A 21,310-nucleotide genomic window follows, 5' to 3' on the forward strand; every position below is an offset into this window, starting at 1 on the left:
AGATTTCTAGCAAAGCATTTGGCACCTTCTCTGCCTCAATCGATGACAGAGCCACCACCTTAGGATATCTGGTAGCATAGTCTACTACCACCAAGATGTATTTCTTTCCTGTAGAACTCAGGAGTACTCTGGTGTCCCACAATATCCAGGACCACTCTCTGAAATGGCTCTTCGATAACAGGCAAAGGCATTAATGGAGTTTTAGCCTTGTCCCCTGCTTTATCAACTTTTTGGCACTGTTCACAAGTTTTACAATATCCTACCACATCCCTCACAATCACAGGCCAATAGAAATTTTGCATAATACATCTTTTAGTAAGTCTTATGCCCATATGACCTGAGAAAGGAATGTCATGTGCTGATTATAAGTGGCAGATGGTAAGCTGCAAGCACTACCAACTGCCTTATTACTTCACTTTCTAGCCCATCTCCAGGAGTTCACTCTATACAACAAACCTTTGTTCTAGTATACAGACTTCCCTCTTCTTGAGCCTCACGTGCCTCCTTAGCCATCTCCTTCAAGCTTCGTAATATAGAATCCGTAAGTTGAGCCCATCTCAACTCTACCTTCATGACCTTTCCTAGCTCCCCTTCCTCAGGAAGCCTAGTCACTTCCAACAGCTGCGCCTCACTGTCACTCTGGGTAGCACAACTCACCTTTGTCACTGCAGACACCATGTCCAAGGGATCATCAGTAGCTGTGGCTCACATTCAGACTTACTGCTACCAGATAGCATTTTCTCTGAAACAGCCAGCAGTCCCAGCTTTAGGTGTGAGATCTTTCTGGGTCTTTCCAAGACTGCCGGGCCTACATGCCTTTCTCCAAGCCTGACTGCGTGTCACTACATGATACACAAGGTGCTGCATCATCAAAGTTATTTCCTATCAGGATATCTGCAGGAATATCCTCAAACACACCTAATTGGTTCCTCTTCCATCCTCCCAGTCAAGATGAACCCTAGCAAAAGGTTTTTGAATGGGGTCCCTCACAACACTCTGACTGGCGTGGGCTGTCCAAGCAAGTACCGCTCTTCTCTAACCACTGCAGGCCTCACAATAGTTATATCAGAACCTGTGTCTGTCATAGCAGTTACCAGTTTACCATCTACTAAGATAAAATATAAATTTTGGTGATAATTTAGCACTCCCATTGTTTCTAAACAACTTACCACTGGCAGTTTATCCACCCTTACTGGCTCCCTCACATTCTATTTCTCACCTTGCCTCAATGGACAGTCTGGCTGCTGTGTCCCCCCTATAGGTTACACTTGAAACATCTAATCCCTAATTGTGCATTTGTATTAGTGGTTCCCCCATTGCTGGTGTACTCTGAAGTTGTTTAGACTGCCCCATGGGTTCCCTTGTATCCATGTGCAGCACTGGTTATCCCTTTCTTATGCAGTAGTGCTGTGCTTGCCAAGTAGAGATCCCCTTTTCTCCCCAACTTCTCTGCAGAGTTACACTCATGGTCTGCTAATCAGACTCTCATGTCATCAGGCAAAGTACTGAAGGCTTGTTCCCTCACCAAAAGGTCTGTAAGTCCCTCAAATGGTGACCTGACACCCACTCACCCATCAGTGAAAGTAAGTACTTAAGTCAGCAGTATAATCACATACAAGTTCATCTGCCATGTGTCTATGTTCACAAAACTTTTTTCTATATGCCGCAGATGTAAGTTTGAAACAGTCAAGCAAGCAACATTTTATTTTGTCATAATTCAAACAATCTATATCATTTAACTTTGCTATAGCCTGAACAGCTTTCCCATGAAGTAAGGGAAGGCCAACTGCAGAGCTCACGGTCAACAACATATCGTCTGCATACCCTATCAAAAATATGAATAAGTCATCCCCATCCCTGTACTGAGGAAAATGTTTACTGACCTATTATAGATTCTGGGGTCCAGTTATTCCCTTCCCCATTACCTCTCTTTAATTGATGGCAGGTGTGTACCCAAGAAGACTGAAAGCTGTAATTCAGTCAAAAGGTGCTTCAACAAAGTATTAGTTCAAGGATGTGCACACGTATGCAGCCAGCTTATTGTACATTTTTTATTTTTTATATTTTTTCCCCTAACAGATTTGTTTGTTTTCCAATTGAATTGTACAGGTTATACATTCACATTAAAGGTGGGAAATGTTTTGAAATGATTTATTGTGGTCTCATTTTTTTATATTACAAAGACCTGGCATTTTAACAGGGGTGTGTACACTAGGAGGAACCCGGTCTTGCCCATTATGCATGGAGGCCGTGAGGGTTTGGGAATGGACAATCTCTTCAAACCACTTTCTAATTGCATTGCATATTCCTGGGGACACCAACACGTTAGCAGACAGGCTCAGCAGGTCCATTCTGACTCTGCACGAGGGGTCCCTCAATCAATCTGTAGCAAACAAGATTTTCAGCCATTGGGGCCAGCCTTGCTGCGACATTTTCACTTCTCTCCCAAACAACAAATGCAACAAGTACTTTGCTCTGATCCCCCCGAAGTGGGAGTCCTAGAGGGATGCTCTAGTTCACGACTGACCCCCGGGCCTACTTTATGCTTAACCCCCTTCTACCATTGCTCCTGAGGTTTCTACAGAAAGCCAATAGGCTGAAGAGCACGGTTGTCCTTATTGCCCTCTTCTGGCTTCGTCTGGTATGGTTCCCCTTCCTATGGTCTCACCTCAAGTATTCCCTATGGATACTAGATCAGAGTCGGGACCTTATTTCTCACCCATCAGAACGTCGTCAGCCAAATCTATACACCATAAAAATGACCACGTTTTCTCCACGTTCTCTGATTGTACAAACGTCCAGGCTGGCTTCCCCAGTACGCAACGTAATTTTGGCCTCTCAGAAGCCTTCCACAAAAAAAAGGCTATAACAGTAAGTGGAAAAGATTTTCGATTTGGGTATCAAAGGAGAATATTGACCCATTTTCAACTTGGACCTTTTTCTGAGTTCGCTTTATCATGAAGGTGCTAGTTATTCTAATATAAAGTTGCAGATAGCTGCTATTTGTAATTTCCATTCAAGAATAGTATCTTCTGCTATTTCCTTCATCGAGATTATGCAAGGCTTTCTTGCGAGGTATCGTAAGACCAGGAGTAAAAGATTCTTCTCCACCTTGGAATTTTACAATTGCACTTCAAGGTCTCATTCAGAAGCCATTTGAACCATCCGACAGTTGTGACTTGAAATTTCTTACCTGGAAGTTAATATTTTTGGTACCCATGACTTCAGCCAAAAGCGTATCTGAATTGCCAGACCTATCAGCCAAACCCTCCTTGAATAATTTTTCATAGACAGTTTCCTTAAGAAGTAATGCTTCCTTTATGCCTAAAGTAACAACAGAATCCAACATTAACCAGTCAATTCAGTTACTGGTTTTCTTTTTAAATTTTTCAAACCGAGGAGAATATATGTTACGTCTTTATGTTCATAGACAGTTGTTTCTATTTGCACAGGATAACAAAGCACAGAAAATCTGATCAACTCTATATATTTTTCAGCTTGGGTAAAGTGGTATCCAAGACCACCTTGGCTAAATGGATAACTGATTGCATCTCTACTATTTAGTATTCAGTTACCTTGTCCCCCTAAAGCTGATGCTACAAAATCAATGTCTGCTTCATCAGCCTTTTCTGCCAGGGGTTCAATTGATGAGTTATGTGCAGTGGCAACTTGGTCTAAGATTTGTACATTTGTCTCACATTATAAATTGAACATTGGCTACAGAAGCGGGGCATCCTTTGGCTCGACAGTGCTCTGGCTTGTCCTTCGTTAGTGGCCACCCAGACTTTGTGTAGCTGGGGACACTGACCAGCAGTGAGGAAGAATGAAAAGGACGACAACAGATATAGAAGTTATGTACTTACCATAACTAGGCATCTGGGTTGCCCATTTTCATTCTTCCTCACTTCTCTCCCAACCAATCCCCAGCCTAAGTTTTTTTGAGACGTTACCTAGAGGATTTTTTAACCCATAGATTCATGGTTTGGGCCCTAGATTCTTTTATCTGTTCTATTTCTTTCTTCTGGAATGTATCCTGTTGTGTAAGGCAGCAAACTTGATCTGAGGGGTTAGAGAAGGTATGATGCATTATGGGAGATGGAGCTCGAGACTCTGATACTAAAGTCTTGAAACCATGCCCAAATCTTTTTTGTCTGATCTGAAGACCCCACAGTGAGGAAGAATGAAAATGGACAATACAGATGCAAAGTTATGGTAAGTAAATAGGTTCCATTTTTCTCTTATGCCTGCAAATATCATGGAACAAAATTATGCCATTAATGGAGTTGCATACAAAATTGCTTAGGGACAGAAAATTAATGCAAGCACTATAAGATATATGTAATGAATTTAAAACTAGTATTTTTTTCCCCACATTTGGATTACAGAAGTAATAATGCCAGACTGTGTCTTTTCTCTTATGCCTTTAACTTAGCATGCTGTTTACTCGGCTTTCACCTGAAGAATGTAAAAAAGTAAAAGCGGAGCGAGAGGCTGATGCATTTACACCAAAAAGCTTGAAGGTAATGTGTTTAAAATGAAAAGAAAAATCTGCAGGCCGATTTTGTTTGCATTTATCTCCTTGGCTTTGACTTGACTTTTAATTAAAATATGATGTATATGCAAAATCTTTAAACCCATTTTTACTGAAAGTGTTCTTTTTTCACCTTTGTGGTTAGCTGAGTTCTTGTGGAGTTTTGAAATGCAAAAGGATGACTATTTGAAACTTGAAGGATATCCATATGGTCTTATTACCTGTTTTTTGTCTGTTTTTCCTGATAAACTTCCTACTTGCCAGTAATGCCAGGGCTGCCAATGTGGGAGAAAAACTGCTTATTGTTGCATTACCACTGCCTTCTGCCAGTTCTAGAGAATAGCACCTAATTAAAACTCTGTTAGCAAATTCCCCACTGCTTATACTATAGAGCTTAATTTGATATAACTGTAAAAAGGGGCATTTGTTGTATCCTGCCTGGGGTAATTTTTTGTCATCTCAGTTATGATCGTTTGATTGAAATGAGTGACTCCCTGCTGAATTGGCCTGTTTCTTGGTTCACTATGTCACTGTTTCTCCAAAAAGCAAATTAGCTGTTCCACTTAAGCTCATCACTGTGGAGGTAACCCTGAAGTGGTATCAGTCTGTGTCTGCTTCAGCAATACTTGTCTCATCTAGCAGCTGGAAAACAAGAATGAAATTCTGTGGAGAGAAAGCTCTGTCTTTGTAATAATTAATGTGAACTCCATTAGCAGAAGCCAATAAACCTGCTGTGGTGACGTGGAAAAGTGGACTGTTGCATCTGATTTGTAGCTTACAACTTTGTTTAGAATGGGCTGTTGAAGTGGGTCTATCCCGTAGGATTTTTTTATCCGTAGCTGCTCTGTATTGACCTGTAGGAATGAGTGCTGCAACCTGTATTGACCAGTAGGAATGAGTGCTGCAACCTGTATTGGCCAGTAGGAATGAGTGCTGCAACCTGTAGTCTGTGCCAGCTTCCTTTGCATCCGCAATTGTGTTCATTCGTACTACAGTTGTAGCTCTGTTGTTGTTAAAGGAATGGTAGGATTTGGACATTAGGACTGCTTGGCACATGAAAATTTCTAAGGTTAACTTCACCTCTTTCGTGTAATACATTGCACTGTTATGCCTTTCCAGTGCAATATCAATGCAGAAGATCTTTAGAAATGCTGAAAATGGTCCCATGCTGCTTTTAGCTTTTGCTGAGTGTTTCTGGGCTGAAGGCTTTCTTTTTACAATACAGATGAGAGGTATTGACCTAATTGTTGAATCAGGTTTTCAGTCTTAAATGTTTAAGCATTTATTTTATTTCTGCATTTGGCCGAAACTCTTTTATTCTGTTATGGCTTCAACTTGCTAGTAAGTGTGCCTGTGCGTATCAGATATTGCCTTTTGGCAGTTCCACAAGGAAAGGACTTGACTGCACAGCCAGATTGGGGGTGGGGTGGGGTTGGCAATTGAGTCACACCATCACCTACCAATGTAAGGAATAGGACTGGGCTGTTCAGTCAGATGGTGCACAAATGGATGGGGGTTTTAGCCCACCTCTGTTAACTGATTTGAAAGTAAGACTTGACAGGCAGGTAGGATTTAAGTCTGACCAATGTCAACCACTGTAAGTGGTCACAAAGGGTATAATCTCTCGAGTCACACCACTGGTATTAAACAGATTGAAGCATACAAAAGGGTGTACAAGTAGGTCATTAAGCAGGTTTCCTAAGTTAAGGCTTGCCATGAGTATTCTGGGAGGTAAGGGCCTTCACAGTCTCTATCCAAGAATAGACATCACACTGAATACTCTGCTAAGCAGAATCTTGATCCTGGCTTCCCAGACCCATTGAACCCCCCTCTGTTTTTCATTGCCTTCTGATTATCTGTTGCCCACAGTAACTATAACTTTAAACAAGTAAAATATAAATGCTTCAGCAGAAGTAATTTCACATAGTTCTCGCTAATCTGATCACTTCCACAACCTTCACTTAGTGTAAAACTGAACACTTTGTGCTGAGTCCAGTCTCTGTACAGATGCACTTCCTCAGATGTCGGTGATACTAACAGTGTACATTTTCAGTGATGTACTATGTTCAGTTCATATTCTATGATGATGACAATCTGCTTCATAATTTGCGTATGCTTGTCTCTCTTCACTCTATCTGTAAGTGTAAATTTTCACACAGACTAAAACTGAAAGCAGTGCATGTGGAATAGTGTTCTTCCCTGGTTAACAAATTCATAAATAAACTTTTGCACCCCCCCCCATGAACACCTACATATTAATTTCCAGGGAAGGCAGATAATATTCTTTCAACACTGCAGCCTTCTGTCTGTCCTTGCTCATGGTAGTAACAGTCATCACTGTGAATAATCAGTCTGGGGACCACTTAGTCACTGCTTCACTCTTATTAATAAGCCAACGATTTATAAGTGTTAGAAGTAGTGAGTAGCAGAATGGTTTTGCCAATCGCAGGATGATGCCAGCAGTCACCTTTAGTAATATACTGTTTTTCAATAAATACACGAAAGACGACAAGCCACACCCTGAGTGAATAAATTATGCTTGGAAATTAATCAAGCAATTAAACATATAGATTTTGAAATATGCAAGTAAACAGGAACTCTTGTTGAACGGAGGACAGAAAAAAGGAGTTGGTCTCCCCTTGATTTCCAAATTGCAAGAGTTTCCAGATCTTAAATTGAACTTGTTTGAATTTCCAGAATACAGACCGAATAAAACTAAAAAATATGGGTAAGTTCTGGTCATACTTTTCAACTGCTGCGACGCAGCATAGTTGTCTCTTCTTTTTTTCCTTAAACACTGTGTAACCAAAGAGGTTTTCCCATGCAAATAAATCTCTTTATTTGCACTTGGTTCAACAGCTTTTTGGAAGAATCTTGTAATATTTTATGACTCTTGGTGTTTTGCTTGGGAAGAGTTCCATATGCTGTAAATACATTTTCATAAGTGAGTGTCTCACTTTACATTGTAGATGTAATTTTTTGTGTTTTCCATTAAAAGGCATTATTTAATTTGTGTTTTCCATCAAAAGGCAGGAAGGTACACTATACAAATTCTGTACATTTGTGTTTTTTTATTCATTCATAGAAAAGGTTGCACATTCTCACATGTTTTCATACAACCAGAATGCACACACTGCAGATTAAATAGCATTTTAGTTTATTTGCTGCAGCTTTTGTCAGGCTTGAATACATCTTACATTTCTGTTACATTCCAATTCAGAAAACAGTGACATAATTATATATAAACCTTACTGCTACCGCTGTGAATCATTGAGTTTTGCCCAGGTGCCTGTACAAATAGGTGAACCAGAGGTATTGGAGATTTGTCCAGATGAAAACTCAGTCATTGTTTTTCCCCTAGGGACAAGCTCCTTTGCATCTTTGATATGGGGAGTTTCACTTTTCTTACATCATAACTCCACTGTTTGACACATGCAGAGAGAAAAAAAAAACTTAAATAATAAGACTGCCAACTTTGTAATAGAAATAACATCGATTATGTATGATCTTTGAGAAACACCAGTCAACAAGATGCAGGCTCGTCCATTTCACAAGTAATGCCTGGTAGGTTTAATACTTTCTGTGACAGAAGCATCATATGTTTAGTTTGCATTATGCCAGGTTTGAAGCCTTATTTTGTCTGGTTTCTGTTAAATTTAATGATGCAGCCATGTGGCAGTGTCTCAGTACCCTCCCGAATTTGATGTTGAAGAAGCTTCTCAGTTTAGAGAGTCTTCATTCCAAAAAAGTTTTCCTCTTAGGATTTATCTGAGGGAACTTCAACTTTTGCATTAAGAAAGTCTAGATCAGGCAATTGCAAATATAGATGTAAGAAACCTCATAAATCTTTTTAGCTTTTGTATTCAATGTCTAAACAGCTCTGATGGTTTAGATGTCTTTTCAGGGCTCAAACTCCTTTTAGCACAGTAATGTGTTGTAACTTTACAGCACTTTTATTTTTTTTCTATGGGCAGGCGTCACTTTCTGTACAAAGAGCTGCAATTTGGACTTTACTGTGTGCCCATAGCATTTACCAAGATGTTTGTTTCCCTGAGTCTTGCAGGCGAATAACCTCCATGTGTTCCCTGTTTGCTTGACTGGCTTCTTCTCACCCTGTTAAGGACCTCTTGGATACTTTGGGTGTGACCATAAACTAGAGATACTGTCTGATACCACATCAGAGGATTGTATTCATAACATGGAGCTAAAGACTGCCTTGTTATTCATACTACCAGTGACTAGGGTTAGGAGGACTTCTGATTGGAGTTTGTGTCATAGTGGAAGGTGCAGGCCCAAACCCTCTTCATCATCTAGACATGCCTGTCAACGGATCTACTTCCTAATCTCAAAAGAACCTAATCACAAATTTAATTTTGTTAAGATGAAAATGTCGAGAATGTGGTTTATCAAAAGTTCAGAATAATGAATCTTAGAATGCTGAACCTGTTGTAGTTTTTGCGCAGTGTTGCTGTCAATTGTATACTGTTAGTTTAAGGTGTAGTGGCTTGTGGGATATAGATATGGCAGCCGATGTGTGGTTATGTATGGAAGCTTAAGGTAGTTGTTTAGTGTGTAAGGCTTTGGAAGAGATGTTTTTATACTTTAAGTTGTTGGGAAGTTTGAGTAGATTGGAGTAGGTAGGTGACAGCATGTGTGTGTTAGTTTTGCAAGTGGTGAGAGGTATTGTGCCTGTGTGTGTGCCTGTGTGTGTGTGTGCCTGTGTGTGTGTGCCTGTGTGTGTGTGTGCCTGTGTGTGTGTGTGCCTGTGTGTGTGTGTGCCTGTGTGTGTGTGTGCCTGTGTGTGTGTGTGCCTGTGTGTGTGTGTGCCTGTGTGTGTGTGTGTGCCTGTGTGTGTGTGTGCCTGTGTGTGTGCCTGTGTGTGTGTGTGTCTCTGTGTGTGTCTCTGTGTGTCTCTCTGTGTGTCTCTCTGTGTCTCTCTGTGTGTCTCTCTGTGTGTCTCTCTGTGTCTCTGTGTGTCTCTCTGTGTCTGTGTGTGTCTCTCTGTGTCTGTGTGTGTGTCTGTGTCTGTGTGTGTGTCTCTGTGTCTGTCTCTCTGTGTCTGTGTGTGTGTGTGTCTCTGTGTCTGTGTGTGTCTCTGTGTCTGTGTGTGTGTGTGTGTGTGTGTGTGTGTCTCTCTCTGTATATGATTTTGAAAGTGTGTAGTGGAAGTGTGGGGTGCATAACTATAGATGTGAAGTTGTTCAATCTCACCTTCATTCTTTCTGATGGGTTCAGAGCCGATCCTTGGCTCTGAGTCAGCCAAATTGCAAAACTCACGGCCGAAGCCATATCCCACAATGCACCTCTACCTTCCCTAGATCTAGTTTGCCTCTGCAACTGATCGTGTGTTTCTCTACAGGTCAGGCCGTTTGAGAGATAAGTTCTCTTTTTTTCTGGAATGTTTTCTAAAAAAAAATTGCTGTTTGAGAGTTACCAAGGATAGACTATCCGTTTTGGGGCTTTCCTTTCGTTTTCTAACAGTGCTATATTATAAGAGCTTGTGTTCTTGTTTGTTGGGCGTTTGGCCCTGTTTGTCCTTGTTTTCAGCTGGATTGGCTTATTTTGCCCTATCCTTCAAGCTGAGTTAGGCTTTTGCAGTTTCTTTGTAGCCGGTTAGGCTTATAGCCGCGTTAGGCTTTTTTCAGTTATTTACCTTTAGCCAGTTAGGCTTATTCCTTTATTGCAGCTACAGCCAAGTTAGGCTTGGCTTCATTATATTTGTAGCCGGTTAGGCTTATTTTCTTTGTTGCTACTAATCTTTTGCTTGTTGTCAGTGTTGTCTTTGATTACTAGGATTTGTACTGTGTTATCCAATATGTCTGAGAAGGCCAAGTCAAGGTTTAAGAAGGGCCCTAAGTGTAATCAAAATATGTCTATTACAGATGGCCACACCATCTGCGTCTACTGTTTGGGAGAGGTCCATCTCCAAGAGTTTTGTTCCATTTGCCATGGATTCAGTGCTAGGGTTTTGGCAGAAAGGAAATGGAAGTTGGTCGAGCGTGGCGTGATTAAGTCTGCTTTCCAATCAGACTTGGATACTATTCCAGGAAAACCAAAACCTTCATCTTCAGCTGCTTCTTTTGCAAGTTCGGATCCGAAGGGCTCTTCGCTTCCGAAAGTCTCCAAAAAAAAAGCTCCCGTCTCTGCTCCACTGTCATCGGAACCGACCGTACAGGTAGTTGGTAGGAGCCGGTCCCCAGTTTTGGAACCGGTATTTCCTACCGTGAGATCCCTGATTCTGGGTTCACCGGCTCCATCTGTAGCTTCCTCTCTGGCTTCCAGACGTTCTGTTTCGGAAGTGGATCGTGTGGTACAGAGGTTTTTACATATCCAGCGCTAGCTATAATTCTGTCGGCTTTGACTCAGGCAGCTTCAGAACTGACAAAGTCATCTCCCATAGTTTCTGCTCCTCTACCGACTTGAATCGAGACATTGGAGACGGAGGAGGCTATTAGTCATTTGTGGAACCGTCTGTTCCGACAGTCACTTTGGACCTGTCGGCACCGACAACCCTGATGTCCTCTGCTCTGGCAGCGGAATCTGGGAGCCGACACTCTCCCGTCGGTTCCGGGGAGGGAAGTCGAACCAATGCGTCTGTTCCGACTCTCTCTCTTGGAGCTTTGGCACGGATGAGTTTGGCTCCTACTTCTGGCTTGGAGCCAGTGGTTCTGGTGCGGGAGGAGTCTTCAGTGTCTTCGAACCTGGGTGCTTCCTTGCATTGGGGCCGTAGTGCCTTAGATGCCATGAGGAGGGTTTTGTCCCCCCAGAAAGCCACAACCTTGGCCACCTCCTCCCAGAAAGCGCCGGAATCTTCTCCGTCACTGCAGACCCACTGTAAGCGTAGGGACCAGGAGCCTCAGGACGCCCCATTGGGGGAACCCCTGCTCTTCCGAGATCTCCCCAGAAGTTCCCACTGAGGAGGTCCTTCGGAAGAGGTTATGTACGAGGAGACATTTAGATTCCCCTCTGGAATCCATCACGTCTGAGACTGATTTGGAGGAATCTGAAGGGTCCCCAAAGTCCCCCTCTGAGGATATCTCCTTTGGAGATATCCTTGAGATCCTTAAGCAAAGGGGTGATTGGCAGCCCCTTAACCCTACCGTGGACGAATCGGTGCTCCTGAAGGCTTTCAGGTCTCGACCCTCCACCTCTTGAGTTTCTCCGCCCTTCGATGAGTTGATGGATCTTTTGTCTTGAAGGGCATGGGAGTCATTGGATTCTATGGAGCCTGTTCCTAGGAGGCCCAACAAGTCCATTTCAGCTCCTCAAACCCATACATGTTGATGCCATGGTGGTTGCGGTAGCCACGAAGAAAGAGATGTCTGAGACCTCTACGTCTGTCCATCCTCCTAATAGGGAATCTAGGATCATGGACAGATACGGCAAGCGCATGTTCAGTTCTACGACCTTTGCTTTTCGGTCCTTGAACTATATAACCCATTTCACAAGGCTTCAGAGATCTTCTGAAAGAGCTAGGAGATTCTCTCCAGGGTGCAGTAGCCGATTCAGTGGCAGTGACGTCTCAGCTTGTGGCAGACAAAGTGACGTCTCAGCTTGCTACCCTCAATTCTATCGTTAACTCTTCCATGCACCTTGTATCTTACGCAGCTGATGGGACGAGTAGGGCAGCGGGTACAGGAATTGCTCTGCGACGACATTCCTGGATGAGCTTATGTTCTTTTGTGGAACCTTTCAAGTTATTTGTGAACCACTTTTGATGGTTCTTTTTTGTTTGGACCAATAGTTTAGATGCACTCGACAGATGTGAGCAAGAAGGAAAGACTCTGCCGTAGGAGTCTGTTTTTCCACCCCTACTAGACCCTACCCTAAAGGTCAACGGGGAGGGAAAATGTGGTTCCGCAAAACCCAAGGAGCCTTTCCGAACTCACGAGGTGAAGCCTTCTCCAGGGGCAGAGGAGGAGGCAATGATGGAAGATGATGCCCACGTGGCAGAGGGGGTCCGCAGAACCAGGGCGACAGGGATCCGTTCCTTGGGAAGCCCTAGCAGCGCTTCTGAAAAGAAGCCCGACTGTCAGGCTTTGGAGGCAGTCTGGGAATGTTTGTCTTTGTACCTAGGTGCCTGGCTAAAAATTTCAGAAGACGGATGGGTACAAAATGTTATATCCAGAGGATATTTCATCCCCTTTCATACCCAACCCAGACCAACAAAATGAATCCCAGACGTTCCACCCAGTCTATGGGATGTGGCATCAGTAGAAGTTCAAAAACTATTACGAAAGAGTCATCCAACCAGTCCTAGCAGACCAGCAAAGATCCGGAACTTACTCAAAATTCTTTTTGGTGCCAAAGAAGACAGGGGACTGGAGACCAATTTTGGACGTCAGCAGACTCAACAAATATGTAGTAAGGACAAAGTTCTGGATGGTCACGCTTCAGTCCATACTCACGTTCTTAGGGAAGGACATTTGGATGTGCTCAATAGATCTCCAGGATGCGTACTACCATATCAAAATGGCCAGGCCATCCAGGGGTCATCTGCGCTTCAGGCTGGGAGCCAGTCACTTCCAGTTTTGGGCCCTGCCCTTTGGTCTCACCACAGCCCTCAGAGTGTTCACCAAATGTATGGCAGTGGTCATGGCTCACTTGAGACCTTTAGGAATCCGGGTGTTTCTGTATTTGGACAGCTGGCTCCTCACCACACCCACCAGGCATCAGCTTATTCGGGCAAGGGACACTTCCTTAGATCTATGTTTGCAACTGGGCATTATGATAAATTCAGAAAAGTCTGCTTTATTGCCGTCGCAGCGTACAGTGTTTATAGGAGCAGACTTAGACACAGTCATGATGTCTTTAAAGCTTCCTTCAGAAAGAGTGTTTACCCTATGACAACAGATTGTGGATCTCCTGTCAAAACACAAAGCACACCAGCATTGCAGATTCTCAAGTTGCTCGGCACCATGGCAGCAGCTATCATTGCAATACCCCTAGCAAGATCTCACATACGCATTCTTCAGTGGCTGCTATTCACACACTGGACGTTTCAGAACTTACCGATGAATCACCCAGTTCTGATAACCAACTCTTCCAAGGATGATCTTCTGTGGTGGCTAACGTCCGAGTCATTGACCATGGGATGCCCCTTTGTCCTCCTGGCTCCAGTTGCAATGACGACGACTGACTCCTCCCTGATCGGGTGGGGGGGCATTATCAGGGACGAACAGCCCAAGCCAAGGTACATGGCAGGTTCACGAGGCTCATTTGCACATCAACGTCCTAGAGATGAGAGCAGTTCTCTTAGCGTTGCAGTGCTTTCAAGACTCTTCCTCTGGGCATTATTGCAATTCAGTCCGACAACATGTCACTAGTCTGGTATATAAACAAACAGGGTGGAACCAGATCATGTTAAGTTGTCTATCTTGCCTTGCTGGTTGGGATCGGAGCTGATCCTCTGCTCCGACTCGGCCATCTTCTATAGCTCGAGAGCTGTTTACTGGCTCGAGGCTACCCCTTATCCCATGATGCCTATCGCTAGCTACCCAGATCTCATTTGCCGCTTCAGCTACGAGGTGTTGCTTTTACTGGCTCAGGCTCGTATAAGTTTTCTTATTGAACTTTTTATTGTAAGACTAGTGTTTTTTCTGAGTTATTGTTTAATTTGTAGTCTCTATATATAACTTGTGTTAGCTAAGTGTATTTGTAGTCCTTTCCCTTAGAACTTGTTTAAATTAGAGAGTTCTCCCCCTCCTATCCCTTCTTGTAGATTAGTGTTTAGCTTAAGGCTTTCCTTCTATCTTACTTTTAGGTAGCCATTTAAGTTAGAGGCTTCCTAGTTTAAAAAAAAAAAAAATCTTTAGCTGTAGTATACTGTGTGTTTTTCCTTTTTTGTTAGTGTTGTAGTAATTTGTTATCGCTGTTCGTCCTTTTGGCCAATAATCAGTGTAGTATCTCTTCAGGTATTTTGTTACATATGTCTAAAGAATCTAAGGCGTCCGGATTCAAGAAGTGTGACTCATGCTGTCAGAAAATGTCTCTGACAGATGGGCACACTTCTTGCGTCTATTGCTTAGGCGCAATGCACCTGCAGGACTCTTGCTCTATATGCCAATCATTTAGTCCAAGAGTTCTGCAGGAGTGTAAGAATAAGCTTATTCTCAGGGGTCTTTTAAAGCCCCAGGATTCACCGGCCAAGGCTCAGCCTGTGAAATCCCCATAAACTGACCAAATCGTCGGCTCCAAGCTCGGAGCCGTCATTGGTTCAAACTTTACCTGCTACTTCGGTTCTGGCCGGAACCAAGGAGACCATCTCCTCGTCGGCTCCAGCAGAATCTTCGGAGCCATCGCGGACCTACAAGAGACTGAGGTCTCCTTCTCTGGAATCCATACATTCGGCTCCTCTGTCTCCCCTGCTGCAGAGTGAGCGAAGTCACAGATCTTCCCACTCCTCTCAGTCCTCTAGGCTCTCGGATCATGACGTGGAGAGAGTGGTCAGTAGGTTGCTGAAGTCGCAGGCACTTGCCAAGATGTTGTCCAGCCCTCCTCAACAGGTGTCGGCTCCATCCACTTCTATCGATATTCCTCCTCCGACTCCATTGAGCTCAGAGCCGGAGTTCATTGGTGTTCGAGTCATGGAACTGTCGGTCCAATCACTATTTCTCCTTCGGTTCCGTCGTCTGCTCTGATTCCATCAATGGTGCCGTCCGTCGAGGGATCTGTGCGCCGAGGCTCCCTTGTCTGCTCCGAGGGGGCGAGCGGCATCGGACCCTTGTCACTCTCGAAGCTTCGGTGCAAGTGAGCTCTGCTCCTACATCGGCCTCGGAACAGTCTCCCTCAGTGCGGAGAAGGATTCTGATTTCCTCGCAACCTTCTCTGCATCATGGCTGGGACGCCTTCGATGTCATGAGGAGTGTGCTGGCCTCTGAATCGGCTCCATGATCGACCCAACCGGCTTTGTCCCCTATAGTGCCTGCGTCAACCTCTGTCGCTCCTCCAGACCCTAAGTGTGGGGAACCGGCGCTCCAGGGCACCCCAGTGGGTGTTTCCTTTTCATCTTAGGCCTCCCCTGATCATTCAGAGGATCCCCCTTGGAAGAAGTGCAAGAGGAAGAACATTGACATCCCTGAGTCTGTCACTTCTGATACAGACTTAGATGACTCGGAAGGGTCCCCGAGATCCCCCTCTGAAGATGTTTCCTTCTCGGACATCCTCGAAATGCTTAAGCAGAGGGGGAACTGGAATCCCCTAGCCCCTACTGTAGAGGAGTCTGTATTCCTGGATGCGTTCGGTTCCCGATCTTCCACCTCCTGGGTTTCTCCTCTTTTCGATCCACTAATGTCATTGGTGGCTCGAAAGGCTTGGTCAGCCCTGGATACAGTGGAACCAACCCCGAGGAGACAAGTTTATTACTGCACCCCTTGATAAGCAGTTCCTTACCAAAGGTGTTCCTGTGGATGCCATGGTGGTAGGAGCAGCCACTAAAAAAGTATTAGCGGAAACTTCTTTGTCTGTCCATCCGGACTATGGACAGATATGGGAAGTGAATGTTTGCTTCAGCGACCTTTTCTGAGGTCAATGAATTACTTATGCCATTTTACCCGGCTTCAGAGGGATCTCCTTAAACAGCTCGGAGATACCCTTCAAGATCCATCAGCTGAAGGGGCTCAAGCTAAAGTGGCTTCTCAGCTGGCGACCCTTAATTTTGTAGTCAAGTCCTCCATGAGGCTCATTTCCTATGCAGCCGATGGTGCGAGTAGAGCCGCAGGTACAGACGTGGCCCTTAGGAGACTTGCATGGATGCGGCTATGTAATTTTGCGGAACCCTTTAAAGCGTCATTCACCAGCAACCCCTTTGATGGTTCTTTTCTCTTTGGACCACAGGTGAAAGACACTGACTAGGTGTGAGCAAGAAGGCAAGACTCTCTCTGCCGTGGGAGTCCGTTTTTCCACTCCTTCCAGACCATACCCCAAGGGTCAGAAGAGTGGTAAAATGTGGTTTCGAAAATCCCAGGGAGCCTCGCCTGACACACGTAGCGATTTTTCCTCCAGGGGCAGAGGAGGAAATAACAGATGCCGCCCTCGTGGCAGAGGCGGTCCGCAGAACCAGGGCAGCAGAGAATCCTTCTCTGAGAAGCCCTTCCAGCATCCCTGAAGGGTTGCCCGGCTGCCCATCTCTGGAGGCAGTCGGGGGAAGACTTTCACTGTACCCAAAAGCCTGGCAAATTTTAACGCAAGACAAATGGGTACACTCAATCATATCCGGAGGTTACAAAATTCCCTTCTTTCAAACCCCCCTTACTGTCAAGCAAATCCCTTCCAGATGTTCCACCCAATCTGAGGGGCCAAGCAGTCATAGAAGTTTCAAAACTGCTAGAAAAAGAGTGTCATCCAGGATGTCCCGGCAGACCAACACAGATCCGGAACTTACTCAAGGTTCTTTTTGATACCAAAAAAGACAGGGGACTGGAGACTGATTCTGGATCTCAGCAGACTAAACAAGTCTGTTCAAAGAACAAAGTTTCAGATGGTCACGCTACAGTCCATTCTACCCTTTCTGGGTCAGGACAATTGGATGTGCTCCATAGATCTCCAGGATGCGTACTATCACATCAAAATGGACAGGCGCTCCAGGAGATTCCTTCACTTCCGGCTGGGAGCCAGTCATTACCAGTTCAGAGCTCTGCCCTTTGGTCTCACCACAGCCCCCAGAGTGTTCACCAAATGTATGGTAGTGGTCAAGGCTCACCTGAGACATCGAGGATTCCAGGTGTTTCTATATCTAGACGACTGGCTCCTTACTGCTGCTACCAGGCATCAACTTCTACAAGCCAGGGACTACACAATCACAATTTGCTCCCAGCTAGGCATTACAATAAACTTAGAAAAATATGCATTGTTGCCCTATCAGTCTATTACTTGTATAGGAGCAGACTTGGACACAGAGTATGTCCGCAAGGCTACCGCCAGACAGGGTGGCCACAATTCGCCAGCAAGTACAAATTCTAATGCAGTACAAAAGAGTCCAGGTCAGGTTAGTCCTTCAAACTCTGGGTTTCATGGCGGCGGCAGTTCTTCTAATCCCTTTGGCCCACTTTCACATGAGAATCCTTCAGTGGCTTCTGTTCACACAGTGGTCTTTTCAACAGCTGCCCATGTCTCACATGATCATTACAGAAAGATGCAAAAGGCACCTTTCCTGGTGGATGGTCTCCCCACTAGTGTCTCAGGGCAAACCATTCATTCAGTCCCCTCCGGTTGCCACAGTGACCACAGATGCCTCCCTGATAGGGTGGGGGGGGGGGTATTATCAGGCAGGACAGTCCAAGACACTTTGCAGCCTCACGAGTACCATCTGTACATAAACGTCTTAGAAATGAGTACTGTGCTCCTAGCGTTGCAAGCTCTTCAGGACTCTCTCCCTTCGGGACCATTGCAATTCAAACAGACACGTCAGTGGTGTGGTACATCAGCAAGCAGGGCGGAACCAGGTCCTACCCCCTATGTCGAGAAGCACTCAGACTCTGGCCGTGGGCGATTTCCTCCCAATGATTTCTGATTGCGACGCACATCCCTGGGAGGTCCGACGTCATAGCGGACAGGCTCAGCAGAGCTATTCTCATGCCTCACGAGTGGTCTCTGAATCAGGTAGTTGCGGATCTGATCTTCCGCAAATGGGGGACAGCCTTGCTGCGATCTTTTTGTCACCCCTTTCAACAGCAAATGCAGCAACTACTTCTCCCTTCTTCCGCTTCCTGGTCACTCTCCCAGAGACGCTCTAGTCCACGATTGGCCTCGGGGACTACTTTATGCCTGCCTTCCATTTCCTCTCATACCGAAACTCATACAGAAAGCAATTTCATTTGTTTGCAAAATGATCCTCATTGCCCTCTACTGGTCTCGACAGATATGGTTCCCATTCCTGCATCGTTACCTTCTCGAGCAGCCCTGGACTCTGGATCCTATTCCAGACTTGCTGATTCATCAATCAGGCGGGCTGCATCAGTCCCTCCAAACACTCCAGCTCACAGCTTGGTTGCTCCACTTCCAACCTTAGCCAGGCTTCCCAGCATGTCCCCGGCTGTTCGGGAGATTGTTTCCTCTCAAGTCTGCCACTAGAAAGATTTATGCTAGCAAATGGAAATGTTTTTCTTGTTGGGCAGTGACTAGGAACATAGATCCCTTTTCAGCCCCAGTCCACGAAATCTTGGAGTTTCTAGCAGAACTTTTTCATTCTGGGTCCGCTTCTGCTACAATCAGGGTTCAATTGGCAGCCATCTCTAACTTTCATGTTGGGTTGTCTAATGTAAACATTGTCTCATAAGCTATGTAAAGCTTTTCTCAGAGGGACTACTCTCCTTAGGTCCCCAGTGAGAGATCCCTCTCCTCCTTGGGACCTTAATTTGGTACTAACCTCCTTAGTTATGCCCCCTTTTGAACCAGCAGCATCCTGCTCCATTAAGTTTCTGTCTTGGAAAATTATCTTTCTGGTAGCTATTACTTCAGCCAGATGCGTCTCTGAACTTCAGGCACTAAATGTTCGTCCTCCGTACTTAGTTTTTCATAAGGACAGGGTTGCTCTGAGGACTAATCCCTCTTTCCTTCCGAAAGTCTGCTCAGAAAATAATCTAAACCAATCTATAGACCTCCCTGTGTTTTTCCCCAACCACACCAGAAAGGCAGAATACAAATTACACCAATTGGATGTTCATAGACAATTGCGTTTACCTGCATAGAACGAAGGATATAAGGAAGTCGGACCAACTTTTCCTTTCCTATGCTCGGGGCAAACAAGGTCTCCCAGTTTCCAAAGTGACCTTACCCAGGTGGTTGTATCACATTATTACCCTCTTCTATCAATTGAGAAAGAGTTGTCTATCAAACAGAAAGGTCATTCTATTAGGGCTTTGGCCACCTCTGTAGCCTTCCAGTCTAGGTTGCCCATGGACTCTATCTGTGCAGCTGCTACGTGGGCAAACCCTCATACCTTTATTTCTCATTACAAGTTAGATATTGTTTCCAGGAGCAGAGCTAACTTTGGTTCCACTGTTCTGAAAAGTCTGTTCCAATGAGCCACCCAGGATTGTAGGTTCTAGGGACGCTGTCCCAACCAGCAAGAAACAAAGGCGAGATAGACAACTTAACAAAGATGTTATGTACCTATCATAACGTTGTCTTCATCTCGCCTTCTTTCTTGTGTCCCCCCCTCCATCCCCCTGTCCTATTGGATCGAGAGAAGTTCAGATTTCACTGGCTGCGTGTTCTCTGGTTTGTTTCCTCTACTGACTTAGAGAGTATGACAGGTATGTTCTATCCTTTGTTTGGAGGGGTTCATTCTATAGCTATGGCTGCGGTTAGCTATTTCAAAGGAGATCTGGGTAGCTAGTGCTAGGCATCATGGGATAAGGGGTAGCCTCAAGCCAGTAAACAGCTCTCGAGCTATAGAAGATGGCCGAGTCAGAGCCGAGGATCAGCTCCGATCCCAACCAGCAAGAAAGAAGGTGAGATGAAGACAACTAACATGGAATGTTATGGTAGGTACATAACTTATTTTAATCCCCTATGTCAAGAGGCTTTAAGATTATGGAAATGGGCAGAGTCCACCCAGCGTTTTCTGATAGCAATGCACATCCCGGGGAGATCCAACGTGATAGCGGACAAACTCAGAAGAGCAATTCTGTTGCATCATGAGTGGTCTCTCAAGAACGAATTAGCGGAAATGATTTTCCGCAGATGGGGCCAGCCTTGCTGTGACCTTTTTGTAACTCCCACAAACACCAAGTGCAGCAACTACTTTGCCCTGATCCCTCAACAGGGACAATCCCCGAGGGAAGCGTTCGTTCACGATTGGCCTCCTGGACTCCTTTATGCCTTCCCTCCATTTCCCGATTCCCAAAGTTTTGCAGAAAGCCAGTTTTCTGGACAGGACACTTATCTTAATACTTCCATATTTGCCTTGTCAAATCTGGTTCCCCTTTCTGAAGCCTCATCTACTGGAGGAGCCTTGGATCCTGGACCCAGTGCCAGATCTGTTGACCCACTCGTCAGGAGCTCTTCACCCTTCTCTTCAGTCCACCAAACTGACAGCTTGGCTGCTCCATTTCCCAGAATAGCCAGGTTCCAAAATTTATCAGAAGAAGCTCAACATATTCCTTTGTCCTCACATAAGTATTCAACCAGAAAACTTTATCTAAGTAAGTGGAAAAGGTTTTCCATCTGGGCTCAGCAGAATAACATTGACCCATTTTTGGCCTCCATTTCGGATATCTTAGAATTTCTGACCACTGGCTGCTATATCTAATTTCCATATAGGTGAATCTGGAAATGGTATGTCTAACAAGTTGGTGAAGGCCTTTTTGAAGGGGGTACGATAGATCTCCTACTGCCCCATGGAATTTGAACCTAGTCCTATCCAAGATTATTCTTCCACTCTTTGAACCTGCTGCTTCTTGTGAGTGGAAATATGACCATTTTCTTGGTGGCTATTACATCAGCACGCAGAATTTCGGAGTTGCAGGCCCTTTCTATTAAGCAGCCATACTTTATATTTCACAAAGATAGGGTTTCCCTCCAGACGAATCTGTCGTTCTTACCAAGATTTTGTTCCGAATTCACACTTAATCAGGCTATTGAATTACCTGATGTTCTTCGTGTTTCACTGTTGCAGTCACATTTGGGTTATCTGCCTGCAGGTAGCCCTCAGCTGGCCTGAATACCAGAGTCTTCGAATTTCTGTCTTGGATGCTGTCGCTTCTTCCATGAAGTCAGGTCGTCAGGGGTATAAAACATGCAGCCGACGCCATTACATCAATCTTTCTTGCCGCGTGG

At 44.8% G+C, this 21,310-nt stretch overlaps 1 protein-coding gene and 1 long non-coding RNA gene across 2 annotated transcripts in view; both read left to right on the forward strand.

The window, feature by feature from the left end:
* Positions 1–21,310, forward strand: part of ATAD5 (ATPase family AAA domain containing 5) — a gene marked incomplete in the record, with an annotated part of 853,119 nt that overhangs the window by 114,449 nt on the left and 717,360 nt on the right.
* LOC122799157 overlaps positions 4,435–21,310 on the forward strand; it is a 42,050-nt gene continuing 25,174 nt past the window's right edge. Inside the window, exon 1 of the long non-coding RNA XR_006364431.1 lies at positions 4,435–4,520. This is a non-coding gene — a long non-coding RNA (uncharacterized LOC122799157). The remainder of the gene's footprint in view (positions 4,521–21,310) is intronic.

The sequence above is a fragment of the Protopterus annectens genome, chromosome 4.part0 (assembly GCF_019279795.1).
Source record: "Protopterus annectens isolate FY-2018-M chromosome 4.part0, PAN1.0, whole genome shotgun sequence".
Taxonomy (NCBI): Eukaryota; Metazoa; Chordata; order Ceratodontiformes; family Protopteridae; genus Protopterus; species Protopterus annectens.